The sequence below is a fragment of the Ambystoma mexicanum genome, chromosome 8 (genome assembly GCF_040938575.1).
Source record: "Ambystoma mexicanum isolate Mex_15411 chromosome 8, UKY_AmexF1_1, whole genome shotgun sequence".
Lineage (NCBI taxonomy): Eukaryota > Metazoa > Chordata > Amphibia > Caudata > Ambystomatidae > Ambystoma > Ambystoma mexicanum.
The window spans coordinates 729571017-729597439 of record NC_090929.1 but is presented as its reverse complement, the minus strand read 5'-3'; the positions used below and the strand labels follow the sequence as shown (position 1 = coordinate 729597439).

Genomic DNA, 26423 nt, shown 5'->3' with positions numbered 1-26423 from the left:
TCTCTCTTCTCAGCTGACTTCTGAACAAGAGGAGTGCACAATTCTGTTGAATCAGTTTGCCTCCCTGTTTTCACTATCACCAGGCTTGACCCCTTGGGGCCAGCATGATATTCTCACTGGTGACTGTTTACCTGTCAAAAGCAGGGGGTACAGAATGTCAGAACATGTGAGATCCCACATCAAAGGAGAGGTCAACAAGATGCTTGATCTCGGGGTTATAGAGCCCTCTCCATTCTCCACCCCAGCAGGCCTCTACCAGTTTAAGGTTATGCCTTTAGGACTAAAGAATGCTCCTACTACATTTCAAAGGATGGTTAATCAAGTTCTAAATGGGATGGAGGACTTCTGCATGGCATACTTGGATGACATTGAAGTGTTCAGCCCTACATGGAAAGAACATATTGATCACCTGGGATATGTTTTGCAGGCTCTTGAGCAGGCCCATCTGACCATAAGGGCAAGCAAATTCCAATTTGGTCAGAGTAAAATGGTCTACCTTGGCCATGAGGTAGGAGGATGTGAAATAAGGCCATTGCCCAGCAAAGTACAAGCTGTGCAAAACTGGTCCACCCCCTACTACTCAAACCCAAGTGAGAGCTTTCCTAGGCCCCACTGGGTACTAAAGGAACTGTAACGCTCACCTGGGTGCAGGTAAGAAGTTTGATAAAATTCTTGGTTTTCACCTTTCTCTTCTCTTCTTTACTTACAGGTGTTCCAGGATCGAGGCGGGCGTGGCTGGAGACCAGATGCAGGAGCAGACACGGTGAGCGCTCAGCTGCCTGGATGCAGAACAACGCGAAGCGTGAGCTACTGTCTGGGCGTGGCTTAAATAGCCCCCAAAGTAGTTCCAGGTAAGTATCCTTCCCTGGCCACGCCCGAGTGGCAAAATAGTCCCAATGAAAAAATAGTCCCTTTCAGGTCTCAGGGAGGCCTGAATCTTGCAGCATGGTCTGCATCAGATAAGTGCACAAAACACCTTCCTTTATGAGCCTGGCGCCTATGGCGCCAGGACTGATGTCCAACATGAGCCTGGCGCCAACGGCGCCAGGACAGAGTCCAAAGAGCCCCTATAAGGGGCCGCTGGGCTTTTACCCGGGGGCATGATGCCTGCTCCCGGGGGTGCTGGGCCTGGCCTGGTGCTCCGGGGGTAGGCATCATGACAGCACTCCCTCCCAAGGTCGTTCCCTCTGGAGGTTTCGGTTTGTTTGGGAAATTCCGATGGAACATTTTTACTAGCCGAGGTGCATGTACGTGGACGCTGGGTTCCCAAGACTTTTCCCCGAGGCCTGTACCCTTTCCAATCAATTAGATAGAAAAGTTTTGATTTTGAGATCTTAGAATCCAAAATGTTCTTCACCTCGAATTCAGGCTCCTCATCTATCTGGATTGGTTCTGGTGGCTTTATTAATCTGGTTCCTGGTTGCACTGGTTTCAAAAGTGACACATGAAAAACGGGGTGAATCCGCATGTTAGCTGGTAGATCAAGCTTGACTGCCACTGGGTTAATTATAGCTTTGATCAAGTAAGGGCCCAAATACCTTGGATTAAAAGTTCGAGGTCCCTTGAGCAATAAGTGTTTGGTAGCCAACCATACTTGATCCCCTATTTGGCATGGAGGCGCCTCACTCCAATGCAGATCCGTATTCTTTTTGTATTTCCCTTTCGCTTGTTGCAAATGTGCAGTTGCATCCTTGAAGGCTTCAGTTATCGTGGAATGCAAATGGTTCACTGCGGGCATTTTAAGGCTCAGAGGTGAGTCCAGGTCTGAAGTACGAGGGTGATGTCCATATAGGGTATAAAAGGGGCTTTGTCCAGTTCCAGAGTGTACCGAGTTATTGTATGCATATTCGACCACCCATAAAATATCCTTCCAATTACCCTCCGATTGGTGCAACATACATCGTAGGTATTGTTCAAGGGTCTGGTTCGTTCTCTCCGTCTGACCACCGGTCTGTGGGTGGTGGCTGGCTGAGAGTCTTACGTCGATTTGTGCCAGTTGACAACACTTTCTCCAAAAATGAGAAATAAACTGGCTTCCCCGGTTGGAGACTAGTATGGACGGGAATCCATGCAAACGGATGATATTTTCGAGGAATTCCTTGGCTAGGACAGAAGCTGAAGGTAATCCTTTCAACGGAATAAAATGGGCCATCTTGGAAAATAAATCCACCACAACCAGAATAGTATTGTATCCATTAGAAGGGGGCAGGTCCGTGATAAAATCTAGTGACAAGGTGTGCCAAGGTGCTGGTGGAATGTCTAAAGGCTGAAGAAAACCGGCAGGTTTTGTCTTTTGTCCTTTGTTTTGGGCGCAAACTCCACAGGACATCACGAAAGATTTAATATCCTTTTGCCAGGAAGGCCACCAAAACATCAGTTTTGGCAATGCCAGGATGTCCTTCCATCAGGGTATCATGATGACGGGAAATAACCAGTTCTTGCAATTCCTTTTCTGGCAGAAATAAGCGTCCTTGGAAGTAAGGTAGGCCATCGTTGACCGAAAAGTAAGACCCCCTTTGGATCCAATCCTGCAAGGCTGTAGAGTCCAGGAGTTGTTTTACCCGTACTTGAATGTCTTCAAGGGTTTGTAAAGAGGTTATCCCCAAAATTCTTTGTTCGGGAATTATCAGCACAGGTTCTGAGTTTGTGTCTATTTCTCCCATTCCTATTCGAGATAGCGCGTCCGCTTTGCCATTCTTACAGCCGGGGCGGTAAGTGATTACAAAATCAAACTCAGCAAAGAACAAAGCCCATCGGAGCTGACGTGACGATTGAGCCTTGGCAGTTTTTAAATATTGTACGTTTCGGTGATCAGTGATCACGGTGATGGTATGCCTGGCGCCAAGAAGATAATGCCGCCAAGCCTTAAAGGCGGACTTAATGGCTAATAATTCCTTGTCGGTGATTGCATAATTTACCTTCGGTGGCGAGAACTTTCTGGACCAAAATGCTACGGGGTGCAGTTGGTTGGTTTCAGGGTCTCTCTGAGACAGGACAGCTCCCATGGCTGAGCTGGACGCGCCGGTTTCGACTATATATGGGAGATCGGGACGCGGGTGCTTCAAAATAGGTGCAGACGTGAATTTAGTTTTCAATTCCTGAAAGGCCTGTTCGGCTTCCTCGGTCCATTCGAAGCGCTTTTTTTTTGCAAGAGTGCAGTGATGGGTTGTACCACACGTGAAAATTCCGGGATAAATCTGCGATAAAAATTTGCAAAACCAAGCATGCTTTGGACACCTTTCACCGAACTAGGTGTTGGCCATTTGAGGATGGCATCCACTTTTCGTGAGTCCATTCGGATCCCTTTAGGTGTCAGGATGAATCCAAGAAACTCAACCTCGGTGGTATGGAAAACGCACTTTTCCAGCTTTGCAAACAGTTTGTGCTGGCGCAATTTCTCAAGGACGGCCCTGACATGCTTTCTGTGATCAGATTCCGAAGAGGAGTACACAAGAATGTCATGGATATATACGACAACACAAACATCGATGAGTTCCCGAAGGACATCGTTCATGAAGAATTGGAAGGCAGCAGGCGAGTTGCACAACCCAAAAGGCATCACCTGGTATTCAAATAATCCATATTTTGTACGGAAGGCCGTTTTCCATTCGTCGCCTTCTTTTACTCGCACCAGATGATAAGCCCCCCGGAGATCTAACTTGGTGTATACGCAAGCGTCCTTCACCTGGCCAAGGAGTTCAGGGATCAGAGGCAGAGGGTAACGGTTTTTAACAGTTATCTGGTTCAATGCGCGGTAGTCGATACAAGTTCTAAGGTCACCTTCTTTTTTGGGCACGAAGAACAAAGCCGAGGATGCCGGAGACTTTGACGGGCGAATGAAACCATTGGCTAGGTATTGATCTAAATATTGTCTCAAATGCAGATTCTCAGGTTCAGTAAGGGCATAAATCCTGCTACAAGGGGGTTGTGCACCGGGCACCAGATTGATTTGGCAATCGTACCATCTGTGGGGAGGTAACGTGTTGACCTGTTCCTTTTGGAAGACGTCCTGAAAGTCTTGGTATTCCGGAGGTAGTTGCATGGAGACAGAGGTTACAGATGCTAGACTAATCTTCAGATTTTCTGGGTAGCAGGTTTGTGCACAATCCGGGAAGGTTATTCTCTTCGCTCGCCAATCAATTCGAGGATTATGTGTCTCTAACCAAGGGATTCCGAGAATAACCTGAAACTGTGGAGCCTTGAATACATCAAACACAACTGCCTCCCGATGGCCGTCCGGACCTATAAGTGTCACCTTATGTAACGCTCACCTGATTCCCGTAGAGGCGCCGGTCTTGACTGGGCGTATACCGTATCTGCAAAGGTGATGTGTAACACACGGCTGGCTCTTTGGGCTGGACCTCTGTGCACTGTATGTCTGACTTGAAGGGTAAGATGTCTGCAGATAGAAAATATGGGATTAAGGAACTGGGTTATTGAATGTCTCTCTCTTCTTCCCTTTCTCTTCTCCTGTAGAACCCCAAAGGTTAACGCTCTCACCTTAGGTAAGTGAGCGCCGTGCTCTCCATCTGCCTCGGGGCAGGGTGCTGTAACCAGTTTCTTCACTGGATAAGGGGAGCAGGCCTCTTGACTTCAGAGGACTGCTGTCCGTCGTTTACTGCACGAACGGTAAGTTTCGAGTAATTGTAATGTCTTTAAAGTCTTTAGTAATGGTGTTTCTTGTTTTGCAGGGTTCCGGCGATGGCGGATGACGGGCTGAAGTGAGTTGAAGATGGAGCCCGTGTGATGAATAGAAGCGCCTGGAAGCACGTAAGTAAGCGCTTGTTGCCTGCTTCACGATGCGCTCTAACTGTCTTTTTATTTTGCACGTACAAGTTCGGAGCGGCTGCAGGGTGCCGGAATACCCACTGGGTTAGATGTGGAAAGGAGTAATGGCACGTGAGTATTAAAGATCCCCAATGTCTTTAAACGCACCTTGTTTTGTCTTTCAGATGCTGGAATGCAGTGTGAAGACCTCCGGAGCGCACGAAGAGTAGGTAAGCCTTTGTCTTTCAGATGCCGGAATGCAGCGCGAGGCGTTGGTGACAGCCGATGGACCAGGTAAGTGAAGAGCTGTCACTGAAGACCGTAATGCTAACCTGTTCTTTCTTGTCTTTATAGGTGTTGCTGAAGACTGGATTCAGGATGGTAAGCCTTTTCCCTTAGGCCCAGGATCAGATGCAGAAGACACGATGAGCGTTCTGCTGCAGAGGATGCAGAATAACGCAAAGCAAGATTCATCCATCGGGTGTGGTTTAAATAGCCTCCTGTAGTGCTTAGGTGTCTCCTTCCACAGCCACGCCTAAGTAAGAAAAGAGTTCCTGCTTTCCAGAAGAGTTCCAGTGTTCTGAATCTAGGGAGTGGCTCCTGCCCCACCCAACAGGAAAAGTAGTTCCAAACAGAAGAGGATCAGAGGCTCAACTGGCAGGCAAGTAAGCAGCATGGTCTGCTGCAGGTAAGTCCACCCAAGCATTATGAGCCCGGCGCTTCCAGCGCTGGGACTGGGCATTTTTATGAGCCTGGTGCCACTGGCGCCAGGACTGGGTCCAAAAGGTCCCAATTGGGACTGGTTGGCACTCGGAACCTGGGTTATGGATCTGCTTCCAAGGGAGTTGGGAAAACCCTGACCTTTTGGAAGCAGAGATCATGACAGTACCCCCCCTCAAGGCCCCTCCCAAACCGGGCTTCTCCGGGGGTTTTGGCTTGTCAGGAAATGTTCGGTGAAATCTTTTGATTAGGCGAGGAGCGTGGACATATTCAGCAGGTTCCCAGGATCTCTCTTGGGGGCCGTAGCCTTTCCAGTCAATTAGGTAAAATAGTTTAGATTTGGAGATCTTGGAGTCCAGAATGCTTTTGACTTCAAACTCGAGTTCTCCATCAACTAGGATAGGTTTTGGAGATTTAGTTAGTCGGGTTTGAGGTTGCACGGGTTTTAATAGAGAGACGTGGAAGACCGGATGTATCTTCATGTGCGGGGGCAAGTCCAACTTGACCGCTACTGGATTTACTATGGTAGTGATGGAATAGGGACCAAGGTATCTTGGGTTGAATGTGCGTGGCCCTTTTAGAGGTAGATATTTGGTGGATAACCAGACTTGATCCCCTACTTGATATTGAGGGGCTTCCTTCCGATGTTGATCTGCTCCTTTCTTGTATTGTTCTTTAGCCCTTTGAAGGTGAGAAACAGCTTCCTTAAAGGCTTGGGTGATTGTAGAATGCAGGTAGTCTACTGCTGGTGTTTCAAGCTCTTGGAGGGGATCCAACTCCGAGGTTCGAGGGTGACGGCCGTACAAAAGAAAAAACGGGGTTTTCCCAGTTCCCGAATGGACAGAGTTATTGTAGGCATATTCGGCTATCCAAAGGATGTCTTTCCAAGTTTTTTCAGTTTGTTGCAGCATGCAGCGTAAATACTGTTCCAGAGTTTGATTGGTCCTCTCGGTTTGTCCGTCGGTCTGAGGGTGGTGACTGATCGATAGTCTCACATCAATTTGAGCCGACCGACAGCAACTTCGCCAAAAATGAGAAATAAATTGACTACCTCGATCCGAAATTAGAACCGAAGGAAAACCGTGCAGTCGGACGATGTTTTCGAGAAATTCTCGGGCCAGAGTTGCTGCTGTTGGCAAGCCTTTGAGCGGAATGAAATGCGCCATCTTGGAGAATAAGTCCACGATTACTAGAATCGTATTGTATCCGGAGCATGGAGGTAGATCGGTGATGAAGTCCATAGAAAGCGTATGCCAAGGGCGAGGTGGGATGTCAATAGGGCGTAAGAGGCCTGCTGGTCTTTCCTTTTGACTCTTGTTTTGGGCGCATACTCCACAGGACATTATAAAGTCTCTGATATCTTTTTTCCAAGACGGCCACCAGAAGTAGCGCTTGATCTTTTCTGAGGTCTTGGCCATACCGGGATGTCCTTCCATTAAAGAATCGTGATAACAAGAGATTACTTTTTTCTGTAAATCTGTGCTGGGTAGGTATAATCGTTCTTGGAAATACAATAAGTTGTCCTTTACTGCAAAGTCCTTTCCCTGCAGATGCCAATTCTGTATGTCTGCTGGAGTTACAAGTTGCCTGGCCTTATCCTTAACTTCCTCTATGGATTCTGTGGCGATTACACCCAGAATTCTTTGTTCGGGAATGATTGGTACAGGTTTAGGGTTGATCAAGTGTTCTTCCACTCCCATCCGAGAAAGGGCATCAGCTTTACCGTTCTTTGTACCAGGTCGATAGGTAATTATGAAGTCAAACTCGGCAAAGAATAATGCCCAACGGAGTTGTCTAGAGGATTGGGCTTTTGCGGTTTTCAAATATTGCAGGTTTCGGTGATCCGTAATCACAGTAACGGTGTGTCGGGCCCCCAGCAGATAATGCCGCCAAGCCTTAAAGGCAGACTTGATAGCCAGAAGTTCCTTGTCAGTAATCGTGTAATTGATTTCAGGAGGCGAGAATTTGCGGGACCAAAATGCCACGGGATGCAACTGATTGGTTACCGGGTCCTTTTGTGATAGAACTGCCCCCATGGCAAGGCTTGAAGCATCAGTTTCCACGATGTAGGGGAGTTCGGGGCGAGGGTGTTTTAAGATTGGTGCAGAGATAAATTTAGTCTTCAAATCCTGGAAAGCTTGTTCCGCCTCGGTAGACCATTCAAAACGTTTGTTTTTCTTTAACAAGGCAGTGATGGACTGGACTATTCGAGAGAATTCGGGGATAAACCTGCGGTAAAAGTTAGCGAAGCCTAACATGCTTTGCACACCTTTTACGGAGGATGGTGATGGCCATTTGAGAACTGCATCGACCTTCTTTGAATCCATACGCACTCCGCCAGGTGATAATATGAATCCCAAGAATTCAACTTCAGTCACGTTGAAAACACATTTTTCCAACTTAGCGAAAAGTTTGTGTTGACGCAATCTTTCGAGGACCATTTTCACGTGTTTCCGATGTTCAGATTCCGATGAAGAAAAAACGAGGATGTCGTCAATGTAAACAACAACACACACATCTATGAGCTCTCTGAGGACATAGTTCATAAAATATTGAAAGGCGGCCGGGGCATTGCAAAGTCCGAAGGGCATGACCTGATATTCAAATAGTCCATACTTGGTGCGGAAGGCCGTCTTCCATTCATCGCCCTCTTTTACTCGTACCAAGTGGTAAGCTCCTCTAAGATCCAGCTTTGTATATATGCATGCTTTTCTGACTTGGTCCAGGAGTTCAGGGATCAAAGGTAACGGATATCTATTCTTAACGGTGATCTGGTTCAGGGAGCGATAATCTATACAAGTTCTAAGGTCTCCTTCCTTTTTTGGAACGAAGAACAAAGCTGAAGAAGCAGGGGACTTGGAAGGACGAATAAACCCATTTGCCAGGTATTGATCCAGGTATTGTCGAAGGTGAAGGTTCTCAGGCTCGGTGAGGGCATAAATTCTACTACAAGGAGGAGTAGATCCAGGTATCAGGTCTATCTGGCAGTCATAAGACCTATGAGGAGGTAGAGAGTTAGCCTGATCCTTCCGGAAAACATCTTGGTATTCTAGGTATTCGGGAGGTAACTGGGGAGTCTCTGAAGAAATTGCTGCCAGTGCAACACCAGGTGGAGGGTGACAAGTAGAGACACATTCTGGAAACTGGACCGTTCTTGCTCGCCAATCGATCAGAGGATTGTGTTTCTCTAACCAAGGTATTCCTAGAATAATCTGAAACTGAGGGGCCTTGATCACATCGAACACGATCTTCTCATGGTGTCCATCTTGACTTACTAGCGTCACCTCTTGAGTGGTATGCATCACTGGCCCGGAGGCTATCTCCGTACCATCCACCGTAGTAATGACGTCCTTTACAGCCTTGGGACAAAGAGTTAGATTCATCCTCAAAACCATTTCATGATCCACATAATTGCCGATGGCACCGCTGTCGACGTGAGCTTCAATTGCATGTAATCAATCCGGATTATCAGGGCTAATGAGGACCATAGGTATCACGAAATGCGAGGTCACGGAACTGGTTTTCACGCTCGGCAAGAGGACCTCTATTCTTGTCAGGCGAGGTCGTTTCCCTGCTCAGAGTTTGTAACTTTGGTAACTGCAGCTCCTACTGCCTTCTTGGCAGGTTTCACCGGACAGTCTCGAAGAAAGTGCCCTGAGTTTCCGCAATAGAGGCATAATTGCAACTGTTTTCTCCTTTCCCGCTCCTTTTGTGTTAGAGGACCTTTCAGACCCCCTATTTGCATGGGTTCCCCGGAGTCTACTCCTTTGGAAGGAGTTGGCGGTTTGGAAAATACTCGAGCATCAAACTTGGAACGATCGGCCTTCCTGTTCTGCAGTCTGTGATCTATTTGAACGACTAAGTCTATATAGTCCGAACAATCTTGTGGGGGATTCACTACTTGGGCTAACACATCTTTGAGCTCTCCACGTAGACCTCTATAAAATAGCGTAATCCTTTTGTCCTCAGGCCATTGAGTTTCCACTATCAGTCTGTTGAAAGACGCAATATAAGCCAAAAGGTCTTGATTACCTTGTCGCAACGAAAGAAGCTCATTGTCCAAGGCCTGCCCCTGTGAATGTCTTGCGAACAGTTTTTCCATACTGAGCTGAAAAGCTTGAAAATCATGGAGGACCGGATCATCTTGATTTACTAGAGGGATCGACCAGTCTGCCGCATTGCCACTAAGGTACGAAAGCACGAAAGCTACTTTAGCTTGATCAGTTGGAAAGGCTGCTGGCCGGCATAAGAAATGCAACCGGCACTGATTGATAAATACTGCAAACCTCTTTGGGTCACCAGAAAATCGTTCGGGCGGAGCCAGAGGTACATTCCCAGGTAGGTTGATCTGCACTGGATTCATAGAGGATGTAGAAGGAAGATTTCCCCCAGATGCGGGTAACTGGGTCTGTCCGGCTTGTGACTGTAGCAATTGTCTAGCGAGATCATCAGTTCGCTCCTTGGAAATAATCAGTTCCCTTCTTAGAGCGTTCGTTTCCTGACGGGCTGCATGCACTTCTGCCCTTAGTTCCCCAAGTAACTGGGCTAGCTGGTCGGTATCCGAGGTTTCCATAGCGCCTGGACGGGAGTTTTGTGGTAGGCTTTGCGTTCTGTAACGCTCACCTGATTCCCGTAGAGGCGCCGGTCTTGACTGGGCGTATACCGTATCTGCAAAGGTGATGTGTAACACACGGCTGGCTCTTTGGGCTGGACCTCTGTGCACTGTATGTCTGACTTGAAGGGTAAGATGTCTGCAGATAGAAAATATGGGATTAAGGAACTGGGTTATTGAATGTCTCTCTCTTCTTCCCTTTCTCTTCTCCTGTAGAACCCCAAAGGTTAACGCTCTCACCTTAGGTAAGTGAACGCCGTGCTCTCCATCTGCCTCGGGGCAGGGTGCTGTAACCAGTTTCTTCACTGGATAAGGGGAGCAGGCCTCTTGACTTCAGAGGACTGCTGTCCGTCGTTTACTGCACGAACGGTAAGTTTCGAGTAATTGTAATGTCTTTAAAGTCTTTAGTAATGATGTTTCTTGTTTTGCAGGGTTCCGGCGATGGCGGATGATGGGCTGAAGTGAGTTGAAGATGGAGCCTGTGTGATGAATAGAAGCGCCTGGAAGCACATAAGTAAGCGCTTGTTGCCTGCTTCACGATGCGCTCTAACTGTCTTTTTATTTTGCAGGTACAAGTTCGGAGCGGCTGCAGGGTGCCGGAATACCCACTGGGTTAGATGTGGAAAGGAGTAATGGCACGTGAGTATTAAAGATCCCCAATGTCTTTAAACGCACCTTGTTTTGTCTTTCAGATGCCGGAATGCAGTGTGAAGACCTCCGGAGCGCACGAAGAGTAGGTAAGCCTTTGTCTTTCAGATGCCGGAATGCAGCGCGAGGCGTTGGTGACAGCCGATGGACCAGGTAAGTGAAGAGCTGTCACTGAAGACCGTAATGCTAACCTGTTCTTTCTTGTCTTTATAGGTGTTGCTGAAGACTGGATTCAGGATGGTAAGCCTTTTCCCTTAGGCCCAGGATCAGATGCAGAACACACGATGAGCGTTCTGCTGCAGAGGATGCAGAATAACTCAAAGCAAGATTCATCCATCGGGTGTGGTTTAAATAGCCTCCTGTAGTGCTTAGGTGTCTCCTTCCACAGCCACGCCTAAGTAAGAAAAGAGTTCCTGCTTTCCAGAAGAGTTCCAGTGTTCTGAATCTAGGGAGTGGCTCCTGCCCCACCCAACAGGAAAAGTAGTTCCAAACAGAAGAGGATCAGAGGCTCAACTGGCAGGCAAGTAAGCAGCATGGTCTGCTGCAGGTAAGTCCACCCAAGCATTATGAGCCCGGCGCTTCCAGCGCTGGGACTGGGCATTTTTATGAGCCTGGTGCCACTGGCGCCAGGACTGGGTCCAAAAGGTCCCAATTGGGACTGGTTGGCACTCGGAACCTGGGTTATGGATCTGCTTCCAAGGGAGTTGGGAAAACCCTGACCTTTTGGAAGCAGAGATCATGACACCTTAGCAGTGGAATGTGTTACCGGTCCAGAGGCAATTTCGGTTCCATCGACTGTGGTGTTGACATCTTTGATGGTTTTAGGACGCAGAGGGAGGTTAATCCTAGAGACCAATTCACAATCCACATAATTTCCTATAGCCCCACTATAGATGTATGCCTTTTTGCATGCAACCACTTAGGCTGTTCCGGATCTACGAGGACCATTGGCACAATGAAATGCAAGGTCTGAGAGTTAGTTTTCAAGCTCGGCAAGCGGACCCCTACGCTTGTCGGGCGTGGTCATTTCCTTAAACAGAGTCTTCATGGTTTTTATCAGCGGCTCCTACCACCTTCTTGGGCGGTTTTGCCGGGCAATCTCGTAGAAAGTGTCCAGAGAACCCACAATAAAGACATAGTTGCATCTGCCGTCTTCTTTCACGTTCCTTTTGAGTTAAAGGTCCTTTAACCCCTCCGATTTGCATAGGCTCAGAGACATCAGCACCCTTGGGGTTAGCGTGGGTCTTGACCAACACCCGGGTCTCAAACTTGGACCGATCTGCTTTTCTGTTTTGAAGTCTGTGATCCAATTGGACCACTAAGTCTATATATTCTGTGAAATCTTGGGGCGGATTTACAACTTGGGCCAGGACATCTTTAAGTTCTCCGCGTAGACCTCGATAAAATAATGTGATTCTTTTATCCTCTGGCCACCCAGTTTCCACAATTAGTCTATTAAAAGTTGCAATGTAGGATAGGAGGTCCTGATTGCCCTGTCGCAGGGATAGGAGTTCGTCATCCAGAGCCTGCCCCTCAGAGTGTCGAGCAAATATCCTTTCCATGCTTGCTTGAAAGCCTTGAAAATCACGGAGAATCGGGTCATCTTGAGTAACCAGTGGAACTGACCAATCGGCAGCACAGCCGCTGAGATATGACAATACAAAGGCTACCTTGGTCTGGTCATTAGGGAAGGCCCTAGGTCTGCCTAGGAAGTGCAAACGACACTGATTCATGAATACGGCAAATCGTTTGGGGTCCCCAGCAAAGCGTTCGGGTGGGGCCAGCGGCATGTTTCCAGGTAGATTAATCTGCACAGGGTTACTGGGAACCACAGGAGCGGGGTTCCCCCCGGAACCGGGTAGAGGAGTGTGTCCAGCTTGACCTTGCAAAAACTGTCTAGCCAGGTCATCAGTTCTTTCCTTTGATACAATCACTTCCCTCCTGAGAGCATTAGTCTCTTGACGAGCGGCGTGTACTTCGGCCCATAATTCCCCCAGTAGTTGGGCCTACTGATCAGTCTCAGAAGTTTCCATAGCGCCTGGGTAGGAATTTGTAGGAAGGCTTCGCGTTCTGTAACGCTCACCTGACTCCCACGGAGGCGCTGGTCTAGTCTGGGTTGCTGTGGCCTCTTCGAGCATGATGCGCAGAACTCGGAACACCGACTGAACAGGACCCTCAAATCTTGCTTGTCTGGTCCGTAGGAATATCCTTCTGCAGATGAGAAAGGGGATTAACAGTCTGCAGAATAGTGTGCTTGCTCCCCCCTTCCCCTCTTCGTTCTTCTCTAACTTCCTCCGAAATCCCCGGTTGAAGCTCACCTTATGGTTTGAAAGGATGAACTCTCCATCCTGCTTCTGGTGCAGGGGCGCGTGTTTGTCCAGTTACTTCACTGGTTTTCAGAATGGCGCTTGCAAAATCCACTTGACTTTTCCGAGCGGAACGCCGTAAGTATGAAGATTACAAAAGTTCAAGTGTAGAGCCTCCTTTTCTGTTGCCTTCCTAACATGTGATCTGTCCTTTATTTCAGGTGCAGAATGAAGGCGATGCGTTGAAGGATTGAATTGCCGATGGTAAACTCAGGTGAGTTAGCGATGGGGGCGATCCCTCTTAATGTCTTTATATTCCTCCAGTAATGTCTTTTGTCCTTTCCCCATAGGGGCCGGGCTGCGGTACCTGCCAACGAAGCGGCGGCCACCCGAAATGAGGAATGGTCCACCAACAGAAGACCGGTAAGTGTTATGGCGGAGAATTAGGCTTTCCTCATATGTTCCTTCTGCTCACCTTTTGTCTCTTCTTCTCTCCCCTAGGCGCAGAGATGTGGCAACCGGTGCAGACAGTCGCGGTGGAGCCAGAAGAACTCCCGAGGACAGGTGAGTGAAGCGCGGCGCTGCAGCGAGCAACGCTGTGCTTTTAAATGAAAGTCTTTTCTCAGGAACGCTGGCGTGAAGGTTCCGGATGCAGGTAAGAAGTTTGATAAAATTCTTGGTTTTCACCTTTCTCTTCTCTTCTTTCCTTACAGGTGTTCCAGGATAGAGGCGGGCGTGGTTGGAGACCAGATGCAGGAGCAGACACGGTGAGCGTTCAGCTGCTTGGATGCAAAACAACGCGAAGCGTGAGCTACTGTCTGGGCGTGGCTTAAATAGCCCCCAAAGAAGTTCCAGGTAAGTATCCTTCCCTGGCCACGCCCGAGTGGCAAAATAGTCCCAATGAAAAAATAGTCCCTTTCAGGTCTCAGGGAGGCCTGAATCTTGCAGCATGGTCTGCATCAGGTAAGTGCACAAAACACCTTCCTTTATGAGCCTGGCGCCTATGGCGCCAGGACTGATGTCCAACATGAGGGGCCGCTGGGCTTTTACCCAGGGGCATGATCCCGGGGGTGCTGGGCCTGGCCTGGTGCTCCGGGGGTAGGCATCATGACAGGAACTTCATAAAGAACTCTGGGTCCATAGCCTCTCCCTTGAATGTGATCTCCTCTCCAAAATTCCCTAAAAAGGTTAGATGGAATGAGGAGTGCACTCAAGCCTTTGAAAGCCTGAAGAAAGCCCTTTGTCAAGCTCCAGTCCTAAGAGCTCCTGATTATCACCAACCCTTCATTGTGCAGACAGATGCCTCCAATATAGGTATAGGTGCATTCCTTAGTCAACTGGATGAGAAAGGTAGGGAGCACCCCATTTGCTTCATCAGCAGGAAACTGAAGGAACCAGAAACAAGGTGGGCTACCATAGAGCGTGAATGTTTTGCCATTGTGTGGTCTCTGAAGAGGTTTAGACCATACTTGTATGGATCTACTTTTGCGATTCAGACACACCACCAACACTTGAGATGGTTAATGCAAATGAAGGGGGAGAACCCAAAACTTCTAAGATAGTCAATCTGCCTGCAAGGGTTTGATTTCACTGTTGAGCACAGAGCAGGATGTCACCACCAAAATGCTGATGGTCTCTCTAGGATATTTTTAACCGACTAGAGGTAGAGATTCATCCAGGAGTGGATTAAATCCTCCTGTCCCTTAGTCTGGGGGGTGCGAGTGTTAGGGAGAATTCTCATAAATGGCTAATTTCCCTTACCTACTGAGTCCCTCAGCAGCTTTGCTGGATTCCTAGGATTTCTTTTTTTCACCTGATAAGAGTGTGAGCTTTTTCCCACTCTTACATGTGTTTTGCTGTGTGTGTTTTAACTTTTTGTGTGATCTTCAGCACTGGAGCCTCACCTACTCCAGGGCCTCCTATGTTTCATGTATGTTACACAGCACATTCAGTGCAGTGACACAGGGTTGTCTTTGAGACTTCCCACTGACTCCATTTTCTGGGGCTGACTACTGTCCCTCAGAAAAGGTAAAGTTGCCATTAACTTTATTTTAGTTATTTTAAACCACAGACCCAGTACACCCCATCTTACATGGCGTATTGGAAAGGGTTAATTCGTATCCGTTTTTGTCTGTGTCTCTTGGAGCCTTGTTTTGCTCTCTTTACATCAAGACTTGGCTGGTGGCAGTGGTAACTACCCTAACATTTCTACCGCGATTATTTTATATAAACCTGGTAATGTTTTAGGCTATTATATTAGCCTTGAACATAAACCTGCTTGACCAAATACATTTTATTTTGGCTCCGGCAAGGTTTATTCGCCATTTCTTTTTGTTAAAGTCTTTCTCATGTTTTTCTCTGCGCGCCAAACCGAGGATGATTCCTTTGTTCGCTGTCTTTTCGTGGGCTTCTGCACAGAAGCCCTCCTCAAGGCACCTGAAAGTCTGGGTAGGCAGGATGTGAGAGAGGGATCTTCAGACCCCTGCCATGGGTTCCCTTGGTAACCCAAGTCGCACTCCTGTTTGATTGGCTAAGGGTCCTTACCAGGACAGCCACCCTACTGTATGATTGACAGCCAGGCTGTATGAATGGGGGAAAACTGCATAAAAAGCAGGTCTCTGGGACTGGAAAGGCAGAGTCGGCACTGGAACGAAAGAACCTACGAGGAGCTGATGGAAGAGGACCCCTACAATGACTGAACTGCCCGGTGAAGCCCTGCTGCAGGTCCGAATCTTCAGAATCCGACGACAGAGAAGATCCTCCAGGAAACTTCTTCCCTTGAGCTGGTGGGACCAACCAGTTCACCCAAACTGCAAGCCAGGACCCCTCCTCTGGTTGAATTTGCTGTACAGAGCTACATTGGGCCGGATAGCCAGGAAGGTCGGACCCTGCTTGGGTTTTAAGGAGTGCACCTTTTATTCGTTGCTTTGCTCTGCTGCTGGTTTCTTCCCTGGGTAGTGCAGGACCCTCCAGTCTTCCTACTTCTTGTCAGTCTGACAGACGCTTCAGGAACCGTGAACTTGCAGGAACCTCAAGAAACGTCCGCCTCAGCTACAGCTGCCTCTCCGTTTTAAGGTACTGTGCAAATCTGGTTGCTCATTTCGTTCAACCGCTGTGAAAGTGTTTTCTCCAACCCGAGGGCTTATCCTTCTCTTCTCTTTGAACTAACTTTTCACTCAACCAACCTCGTCCGGAAACCGTGCCACGAACTTTACCGCAAACTACCCTGAACTGTGTGATCTTGAGCAAAAGACTTTGGACCCATTGACTTTGGCTTTAAGCCTTTTCTATCTGATCTCCTCACTGAAGTTCCTCTTTTTCAACTGCCCTTTTTCAACTGCCCTGAGTACTTACCTGTTGGTTTGATTTAATTTCTAACAACTTTTGTTTTTCCCTCCCTTTTAAATTGCTGGAGTGCCATTTTGCTCCCACTTCATTTTGTGCGCTTCACTTGTCTGGAATTTAAGGGACGTGGTGTGGTGTATTAAGAGTGTGATTTTTAGACGGCTTATAATAGTGTAATGTTATACAACTGAAGAGTGAAATAAATGTATATTCTTTTACTTGAAAACCTTGAGTAAGTGTTTGCCTGAATCATAGTAATTGCTGTCCTTTTTTCAACTATCTTGTACTGCTCATTTACTCTTGAGATAAGTCTGTCTGCTCTGCTACTTCTACCACTTTAACAGTGTAGTACAGGCTTGTACAAAAGGTGCATTTGTACTGTCACTTGTGGTCTTAATTATGTGTGGTGTTCCTAAAGGGTACTGTATATAATTCTGGCTAACACTGCCTATGTATGCCTTCATGCAGTTACAGATAATTGCATAACTAACAAATTTGCTATTGCAATTGATTATCTGTTTAACCGGTTTATCTTTTCCATTGGGCAAGGTGATGATTTTCATTCCATTTACTGTTAATGGACAGAGTTTACAGTTTCCACATTTGTATGTGCGAAGGATTGGTTCTTGATTGAATAAACTCATAAGGTCTTTTTGGGCAATTGATTTAAGAAGGCTCAGGCTAACCATATTTTTTAGGGTTGGTGCTTTTGTGTAGCATATCTGTGTTACTTTGTCAATATATTGGAATAATTTATCATCTAGTTTCAAAATTTTCAAGTGTTTTTTAAATATTTTTCTGAGGCTTGAGGCATCTGATCCATAGGTGGTGGTAAATTTCTTGGTTGTTAGAATTTTTGTTTTCTTAGGTTTGTCTTGTAATAGGAAATCTCTGGTTAAATTTTTTGCTTTTATGATAGATTTTTTCAGTTTATGTGTTTTGTAATCCCTATGTTTGAATTTGTTAATTGGCTGCTCAATGTTGGACTCGAATGTTGTTTCTGTACTGCAGTTTCATGTTATCCTGAGGATTTCTCCATACGGGATATTGGCAATGGTGTCTTCCGGGTGATTACTTGTAGCATGTATGCGGGTTGTGGGTTTAGTATACAGATTTGTTAAGATTTTGTTGTTATGTATGTAAATTTACAGGTCTAGAAATGTTTTCCTTGCTGTGGTTGATAATAAATTTCAGGTTATATTAATTGTCATTTAGATGTTCCACATATGAGTTGAGTTCCAATATTTAACCTTTCCCAAATCATGATAATATCATCGATAATCCGACCCGAGAAGACAATATTTCTGGTGTCAGTAAAGGCCTTGTGTTTCCATGCATGGTTGATTTCGAAGAAACCCATAAACAGATTAGCATACGATGGGGCAAATTTGGACCCCATCGCGGTTCCTTGTAATTGCTTATAAATCGTTCCATAAAAACAGAAAATGTTATTGTTAAGCGAAAAATGCAGCATTTCCAATATCATATTGTTTTTTTCCTTGAATGAAATGGACCGTGTTTTCAAGAAGAATTCAGTAGTCTTGATGCCTTGGTCATGGTTGATACTGGTATAAAGGGAGACAATATCAAGTGCCACAAAGTGATATTTTTCTTGCCAGTTGTTGGATTATGGGCCTCATTACACGGAAGGCGGTAATCCAGGGTGCTATTAGCACCCTGGACCATGCCGGTAAATTACCGGCACCGCCTTGGCGGAAAGGGGATTTACCGCCCCATTCCAAGGTTGGAGGGGCGGTAAATCCCCTTTCCGCCATTGCCCTTCCCCATTCCCATTTCTGCCCCATAGGGCTCTATGGGAATGGGGAAGGCGCTAATTACGGCACCGCAATTTTGCGGTGCCGTAATTAGCTCCGAGGTCCCTTAGCGGGTCGGTACTTAACGCCTGCAAGAAGCAGGCGTTAATTCCTCCAACCCGCAAAGGGACCTCGTAGTACGGCGGTAAGAGTTAACGGTCACCGTTGCCATTAACGGTGACCGTTAACCCTTACCGCCGTCCGTGTAATGAGGCCCTATATGTTTAGTGTCACGAATGAATGAGGCTAATTGCATGGTAAGTGGTTGTAGGTGAATGTCAATAAATTATGAGATTCTCTCTGTTATTGAACCGATGCCATTAATGATCTGGTGACAAGGAGGAAGTTTAGATATTGTTTGTGGATTTTGGGAAGAACATAAATTGTTGACATAATTGGATATTGTACATTCATGTAATCAAATTCTTCTTGTGTGAGCAGGCCTATGTCTATCCAGTGTTTGCTAGTATTTCTCCAGGGCAGAGTCAAATCCAGGAGAGGGTTATGGTTTAATTTCTCATAGCATACATGGTCGTTGAGCTGTATTTGACCTTCTTTGAAGTAATCTGATCTATTCATTAAGACCATCTTTCCTCTCTTGTCCTGCTCGCTCTCTCCTGGGCTGCCCAGCCTCCAGGAGGAAGATGTGGAAGCCATTGATGGCGAATCACGCACCCTACCCCTCTTTGGAAAGACGCGCTATCAAACAGAAATGGAAACAAGGCCTCTCTCTCTGCCACCAAATCAGACCGCTCGCCAACTGCATGGACATGGAAGAGTTTGTCTGGCACACTCACACACCGCTCCTGGACTCTGCTGCAAGAGGAACTTTTCCACATGCTGGCGTTGGCGGGGGCCTCAACACCTTCTGGGGATGTCGCCAGAGTTCTTTGCACTCCATTAGCGGGACACAGCAACCTCGGCTGGCCGCACTGCACCCATGTGCCATCTGGGTGTGGAGAAAACTCACGGCGCAGTGTCATCAATCTGCTGCACCCCCTTCAGCAGCGTTGGCATCAGAATCCTCTACAGTGACCTAGCATCCCATCCTCGTCGCCAGTGAAAGAAAGTGAACTTCCTCTTGTGGTAAGTTACTATATTCTTTATTGTCCATGGTCTGCCATGCTTACGCAATCAGTTACACAGTAGGGATGGTGTGAAACGAAGACAACATGTGCACAAGTAAGGACACTGGACTTGCCCACACCAAGCAATCAGCCACTCTCACCCCCAAGTCCCAATCGTCCCTAACAGAACCCCGATGCCACCACATTCCACAAGGAAGCTCTGACATCATTACCACTCAAACACACAGGGAACATTACTACACTACCCAATCCAGGGTATTCCCTTTATTGTGCATAGGTGCGTTCACAAGTTGCTTAAAACCCAAACATACACATACACACATGCATACACACACACATACATACATTCATACATTCAGCTTTATTTTTGCGTTTCTTTTGATGGTGCTTGGCAGGCTAAATTATGGGCTAAATTGGAAGGGTGGGGCTGTCTGCGGTGGTTACTTTGTATACTGAAGAATCTGCACATTAACAGGCTGGGTAAGGTTGGATAATAGAGGTACTATGTCCTCCCCCTTTCTGCTCAATAGGGGTGTCAAACAGGGCTGCGTCTTGGCCCCCCTATTGTACAACCTCTACTTGGTGGACTTACCCACACGCTGGTGGGATGCTGTCCTATCCCAGGCCTTCTCTATGCTGATGACTTGGCCATTTTTAACCATACTTTCAGTGGTATAAAGGACATATTTGAAATCTTGGTTGCATATGCCGCTGAGAATGAACTGGTGGTTAATATGATTAACATAAAGGTTATTTTGGTCTCTGCTTCCAGGGTAAACCACCTTACCCTTAATACCAGCTTGGGGAACTTACCTTATGTCAACAAGTACCCATATCTGGGCCTTGAAATGAGCCTGAGTTTCTCCTACATCCATATTACAGAGCCTAAGATTGTTAAGGGCCGAGGGCTGACTAGTTTGAAAGACAAATTTGCCGAAACACTCACTGGGGGTATTTGAGGGCTGACTAGTTTGAAAGACAAATTTGCCGAAACACTCACTGGGGGTATTTTGACCTTATATCGGCAATTGTTTCTGCCCAATGATTCTGTATGGACTAGAGGTACTCCAAATGACTAATCTGAGCTGGTTGGACAGAGTGGTGGGTTATTTTTGGAAGCAGGTCTTGAACCTCCCAAGGACAACATCAGTTGAATACCTGTGATTGGAGGGGGGGCTGGTCTCTCTTAGGGGCCAAATGTTATTTAGACAGGGAGGTCTTCACCTAAAGGCTTATTCAAAGCCAAAATGCCTATGTCTGGCACTAATGGGATCTGATAAGGGGATTGAATGGAAACATGAAGGAGGGGATTTTGCTCGTTTGATACACCAGCTTTACGAGAGTCTTGATTGGGCTCCCGGCTTCAAACGGGGTACTAATTATGATACCCTAAAAGCATTGTTTAAAAGAAAGCCGGAACGTTGGGACTAGTGCAATAATTATGCTTTACTATGGACTTTGAGATCATACCGATATGTGTCCAATGTGTCCCATGTTTACCTAAGCTTACAACGCTACCTCCAACAGTGTCCCAGCCCCACGGTTCGCAGCCTGATCCTCAGACTGCGAACAAATCAATTACTGCTATTGGGCTGGGTTAAATATTTCCCTGGACCAACGTGTTTGTCAGATATGTAGATCAGCAAGTTGTATTGGGACACCTAAACAAGTGATTACAGAATGCAGCTCTTTGGGTCCTATATCTATATCATTACTTCGAGGTTACGTACACAGTTAAGACTCAATTAAAAGCCAGGCGTTCTGGACTTACTGTTTAAATTCTGATTCGGAGTCCCTTCATAACTCGCTTTATTGGCTTTGGCAACGTATTGAAAAATGACTTCTAGTAAAAACGCCCTGAATATATGTATCTTTTAATTATTGTGTCTTCAGGTCTGATGTCTTAGCCCTGTGCCTTTAATAACTTAGTAGGCACAGTTAGTAGTCTACTAAGCTAAACTAGCCTCTTAGCCTACTAACTAGCCTCTTAGTAACAGTACTCTAATTCATTTTCCAATTGATAGCCACTAATTTGGCCAACAAATTCATTATTTATTAATTTATGTGTATTTTTATGCTCTCTTAAATAATACGCTATGTGACGTAATCTTATGTGATTTTACGTAATTTTATGTACTTTTATGTAATCTTAAGAAATTTTTAAGATTCCTCATGGGCTGCACTGTTACCTTTCTGAGAGTAATCTTCCTGTGAGTATCCTAATGATTTCATTGTAGGAAGTGCCTTATGATGTTATGAAGCTAGAAGTATTTTATGAACAGTCTACGAATAATTAATTTGTGTGATTTTGAAACAAAATGTTAAATTGTATAATGTTTTGTAAAGATTCTTCAGAATCATATATAAATAAATAAATAATATAAAGATTAGACGCAGTCACACTAATAATTTTTTATTTTAAAAACAGTATTCTTAATCCCTTTTTACAGAGTCTCCCCCCCCATTCCCCCATCGGGGGCCAGTACCCCAGGTTGAAGACTACTGTCCTAGACTGTCAGTAGATTAGAGTGAGCCATCACACCACCAAAATGCTTCTAGCATTAACAATGCTCATAAAATATATCCTAACATCAGTGGTCGAAGTGAGCGGGAGCGGTTGTGAGCAGTGCTCCTCTACTTTTTAAAATTACCTTTTACAGCTCTTATACTTTTATTTAAAAAAGAAACCGTTTCAGAATGTTTTCGTTTTCAAATAAAAGTGTAGGGAGAATTTGAAACTTGCCCTCTCAGTGCACTGCACTGAACGTTCCCTTAAACAGCAGGTGCAAGTGTTTGGGTGTGTGTATTGTGTGTGGGAGGGGACGTGGTGATGGAATTTGTGGGGAGCTGGAGCAGGCCAGCAGGGAACATAGTTCCACTACTTCTTTTCGTACACTTCGACCACTGCCTAACATGCACGCTGGGGAGACCGACGTAAAACACAGCCTTTTTCTCCTTCTTGGCATTCTATATCTGCCCACCTCTAAGCACAGCCATTATGTTTCTGGCAGCTTTCGATTATAAAGCAAAACGTAATGGTAACACTTTGAAAATATAAGAGTGCCAGTAGAGGGTCATATTTGAGACGCGTCATTCCTTACCTGTACAGATAGTCTGCTACCTTGAAGAGCCTCCGCCACTTTAGATGTAGAAGCAGATGGTGAAACACAAGCAGCAGAAGTTGAGACAAAACTTTTAGAATGTCCAATGGTACAAAATTCATATCAATAAAGAACAACGAGAAAATGTAGAAATACACACTCTCAACCAACGAACGAAAAAACTGGAACCGAGGGAACCAGGGACCTGCACTCTAGCTCTGTCACAAGCGGCGAGATACAGGCAGCTGGAAGCCGAAGAGCCAGGCCTTTTATAACTTTCTCTCCATTGTTAAATGCGTCACAACGTGTGATGTGTTCTGCACTGTGACAGCACTGCTCGCAAGCGGAGCGTCATGCTCTGCACGTGGTGGTCGCGAAGTATACCGACTGTAATGGTCTAATACTGCATCAATGAAGATGGTATTAGACGCCATCACACTATGGTTGGCTGTAAGGTCGGAACCAAAAGAGATAGTGCAATTAAGAGGGTCAACAGGCGAAACTGAAAATATATTCTACTGCTGAGTGACAAACTGAGTGGTGTGACCTTATAACGAGGGGCTGGAGGTCAGCATTACATCAGCGGTGAGATTCTAATTGTGATTAGCTCAAACATGCTAACAAAATTCTGAAGAGCAGAAATCCCCACTCTAAGGATTGGGTAGACACAGAAATTGCGTAGCAGAAAGGACACAATTTACAAAAGTATCAAAATTAGTTATTTAATTAATGCAAGTGTATTGAATAAATCAACAATAACTCAAAAACAATTCAGTGCATGAAAATGAAAAAAAAAACACGTATCTCTCCCAGCTGTAGTGGCCAGTTTACCTCAGTACAAGCAAAGAAATCTATATCTACATCCAATCTACACAATTATACACATAATTGTGCCAAATACATCGAAACCGCTCGGTCCTGTCCAAATGCCTGGACATGGGATTATGAAAATGAAATAGTATCCACTCCAGGGTAAATATATTTTAAAATCTATCCGTCAATTGCACTGTTATGTTTTGGTTGATGCAGATACTTTAGTCACTTATGTGAATGATAGTGTAGAGTGGATGTAGATATGGATATGTTTCTTGTACTGAGGTATGCTACCCAGAACGGGTATGAGAGATAATTTTAAATAAATAATGTTGATACTTTTGTAAATTGTGTCCTCTGGATAGCTCAAACATGCTAACATGCACCATTCCAGTTGGCAGGCGCCAGTCCAGTACTAGTTTTAGCCTTGCATTTTGGGACTTGTAGTCCTCGGTTTATGCTGTTTAAATCCTGGACTACAAGTCCCGCAGTGCCAGTTAAAGCCAGGACTGGGTTAGCGTCTCCCGAACGCCATGGGGCATGTTGGCATATATGCTTCTTATTAATTCAAGTGATTCAGGATTTTAAAGCAGACCATAGTTGCTAGTAAATGACATCGTTTTGAGCAAATTCATTAACCAACGCTGGCTGGAGAGATTAGAAGGCCTAGTCCCATTTCACTCTCATGTGTCACGCTATTAGAAACGTGTGCATATGTATACTAGTTGGAATCCATTGTCCACAATACAAAAGGTAAGGTCAAGTGGTCTTATAGAACACTCTTCTGCAAATAACATGGCCTCACTGTACATGGCTCCGTAAGAAGAACAGGTTAGGCTTTTTGTCCGATGGGAAGGCAGATGCAGAAGTCCTGTGGTGTTGATGAGTGCCAGTAGGAAGTGCTGTGTCCTGTCTGCAAATATGAAACTCTGCATCAGGGGTCTCCTACCTAATGGCCAATAGGCGGAAGCTACTGGCGAGATATTGGACTACGCCGAGATAGTGAAACCATTACAACACTATAGGAAGGCCCACACCCCAGAGCCCCTTCAATGGACACTGAGGCAGAAGAAGCCTTTGGAACAATAACAGGGAATTCAGCAGAAGTACCAGCCCTAGGACCCGCTGATTATCAGAAGAAATGTACACTGTTCTGTCACCAAAGAAACAGGTTTGCATCAGCAGTTCTGACACAAACGCATAGCCGTTATGAGACAGACCTGTTGCATATGATAGTAAGGAATTACATTCCATAGCTGCAGGTAGGACTCCATGGCAGGAGCAGCTATGGCACTACAATCAATGTTCCCCTTTAGAGCTGCCAGGATTGTAAGAGCACAGTTGCTATGCGCTCATTTCACCTTCTTTTGGATGTTGTTCCACAGGCTAAGAGCCACATCAGAGGTGTTGCCTAGGTGGCGGCTGAGGGGGCTATAGCCCCTGGTCTTTTGGTGCTAGTCTTGGATAGATGCTCAGGGACTACAACCAAAAGGCTAGCTAGCCCAAAGTCCTGACATTCCTGGCATTAGCGTAGCCCCAGATCTTTTCCAGACCGAGCAACACCCCTGAGCCACATCAAAGCCCACTATAACTTCCTTAGGTGCTGGAGGACAGCTGGGACTTTTGCAGATCAGGGCAATGTCTGTCTGCAATGAATGGTGTGTTTTCAGAGGATCAGGCAGGGGCAAGATTCTCTTCTTCTTTCTCCCAGAGGTCAAACTCTGGTGCCCCCAACAAGCCTTCTAACCCTGTTATACAGCTCACCCATAGACATAGATAAAAAGGACCCCACGCTCCAGTGACCTGCTATTGAGACACCTCCATGACTATGATTTCAGAGCATTGAGGAAACTCTGGGGGAGGCCCTTCACTAAGAGGTTGATGAAATGAGGAGCATGAAAGATAAAAAGGTGGATTGATGTTCCTCAAAGTGTCCCACAAAGCAGACTGCAACTGTTAGGAAAGATTCTCTTTACTGCACCTTTCCTTCCATCTTTATGGAACCCCCAAACCTTTTGCTTTTATTTTTCAATCTGACCTGTTCTTTTTGCAGTAGAGTGAAGCCTTAAGCTTCACTGTACTGGCCTTTGCTCACATGTTATGAGGAAACTGATATGTCCTTAAGGCTATCAGTACGGGGAAACAGTGTTTCCTTTAGTCTTGTGACTATGTTGCTACTTGTGGTTACTATTGTATCACCTGTGGTAACTTTTTATCATTGCACACAGCAGCTTACACTGCAGTGCAATGGGATTCATTTTTGTTTTGCCCTAGACTAACACTCAAAGGATCTTTTGGTTATTCTGAGGTGCTTAAAAGATGGACTGGTGGCAGCAGTGACTTTTCCCCACTTTTTGGGGAATTTCGAGTTAGCTTAAACCATGTTTGCCGCGTTTGGCTACTCACTGTGGCTACTGGTCAAAAATGGCCGTGCCACAAGGTTTTTCGCCCATTCTTTTTGCATCTTGTTGTTTAGCCTTCTTCCTGGACTCAGAGGTCAGAAAGATCCTTATAAGGACTTCCAGTGCCCGGCAAAGCAGGAGCTTTTGGCGGGCTACTGGAGGGCTTTGTGTGTTTGCAGGCAGGATGTGGGCTGGGCCAGTCTGACCCCAATACACATCCTAGTTTCTGTGTGTCTGAGTGGTATGCATGAGTGTTCCCGCCAGTGATCCTGATTGGACCACTGTGGGGTGTGTGTGGGCTAGTTCTGCAATTGGCTAGTGGGAGTTTCGACTCCTACCTGCCTTTTAGGATAAGAAGAGGGCCCCTGCATGCAATTCTCAGAGATCCTGGAAGAACCTGAAGGAGCCAAGAATCCGTCCAGCTGAGAAGACCCGCAAAGAAACCTGTAACCTATCTGAAAGAGGCCTGGCAACTAACTTCTGCTGCAGTCCTGGTTGAGCCCTGTCTGTCTCTTGATCTCCAGTAGGCCTGCGAAGGTGCTACAACCCCTGGATTGGAGGGACCAACCATTCCCGAAGCCTACTCGGTGCCCAATGCAAAAACCGCCTTCGGAAGCGCCTGGGAATCATCCTGTGGCTGACCAGCTTTGTTTTTGGGCTACCAAGTTATCTTCGTTGCCGTTTTGGGTTTCTGCTTGAAACTTGGTAGACCCTCAGCTGCCACTGCAACGACACCCTCTGCAAAATTTCGGCATCCTAGCTCCAAGAGGACCCGAGAAATAGCGGAAAGTCCGACTGCAGCTTCTG

General features: G+C 46.2%; 1 protein-coding gene and 1 long non-coding RNA gene across 2 annotated transcripts in view; both read right to left on the bottom strand.

The window, feature by feature from the left end:
* The window catches only part of LOC138473663 (uncharacterized), a 354182-nt gene extending 331555 nt beyond the window's left edge, over positions 1-22627 (bottom strand). Inside the window, exon 1 of the long non-coding RNA XR_011268834.1 lies at positions 22402-22627. This is a non-coding gene — a long non-coding RNA (uncharacterized lncRNA). The remainder of the gene's footprint in view (positions 1-22401) is intronic.
* LOC138472515 (trichohyalin-like) overlaps positions 1-26423 on the bottom strand; it is a 1377820-nt gene that overhangs the window by 787586 nt on the left and 563811 nt on the right. The gene's annotated exons all lie outside the window — the stretch shown is intronic.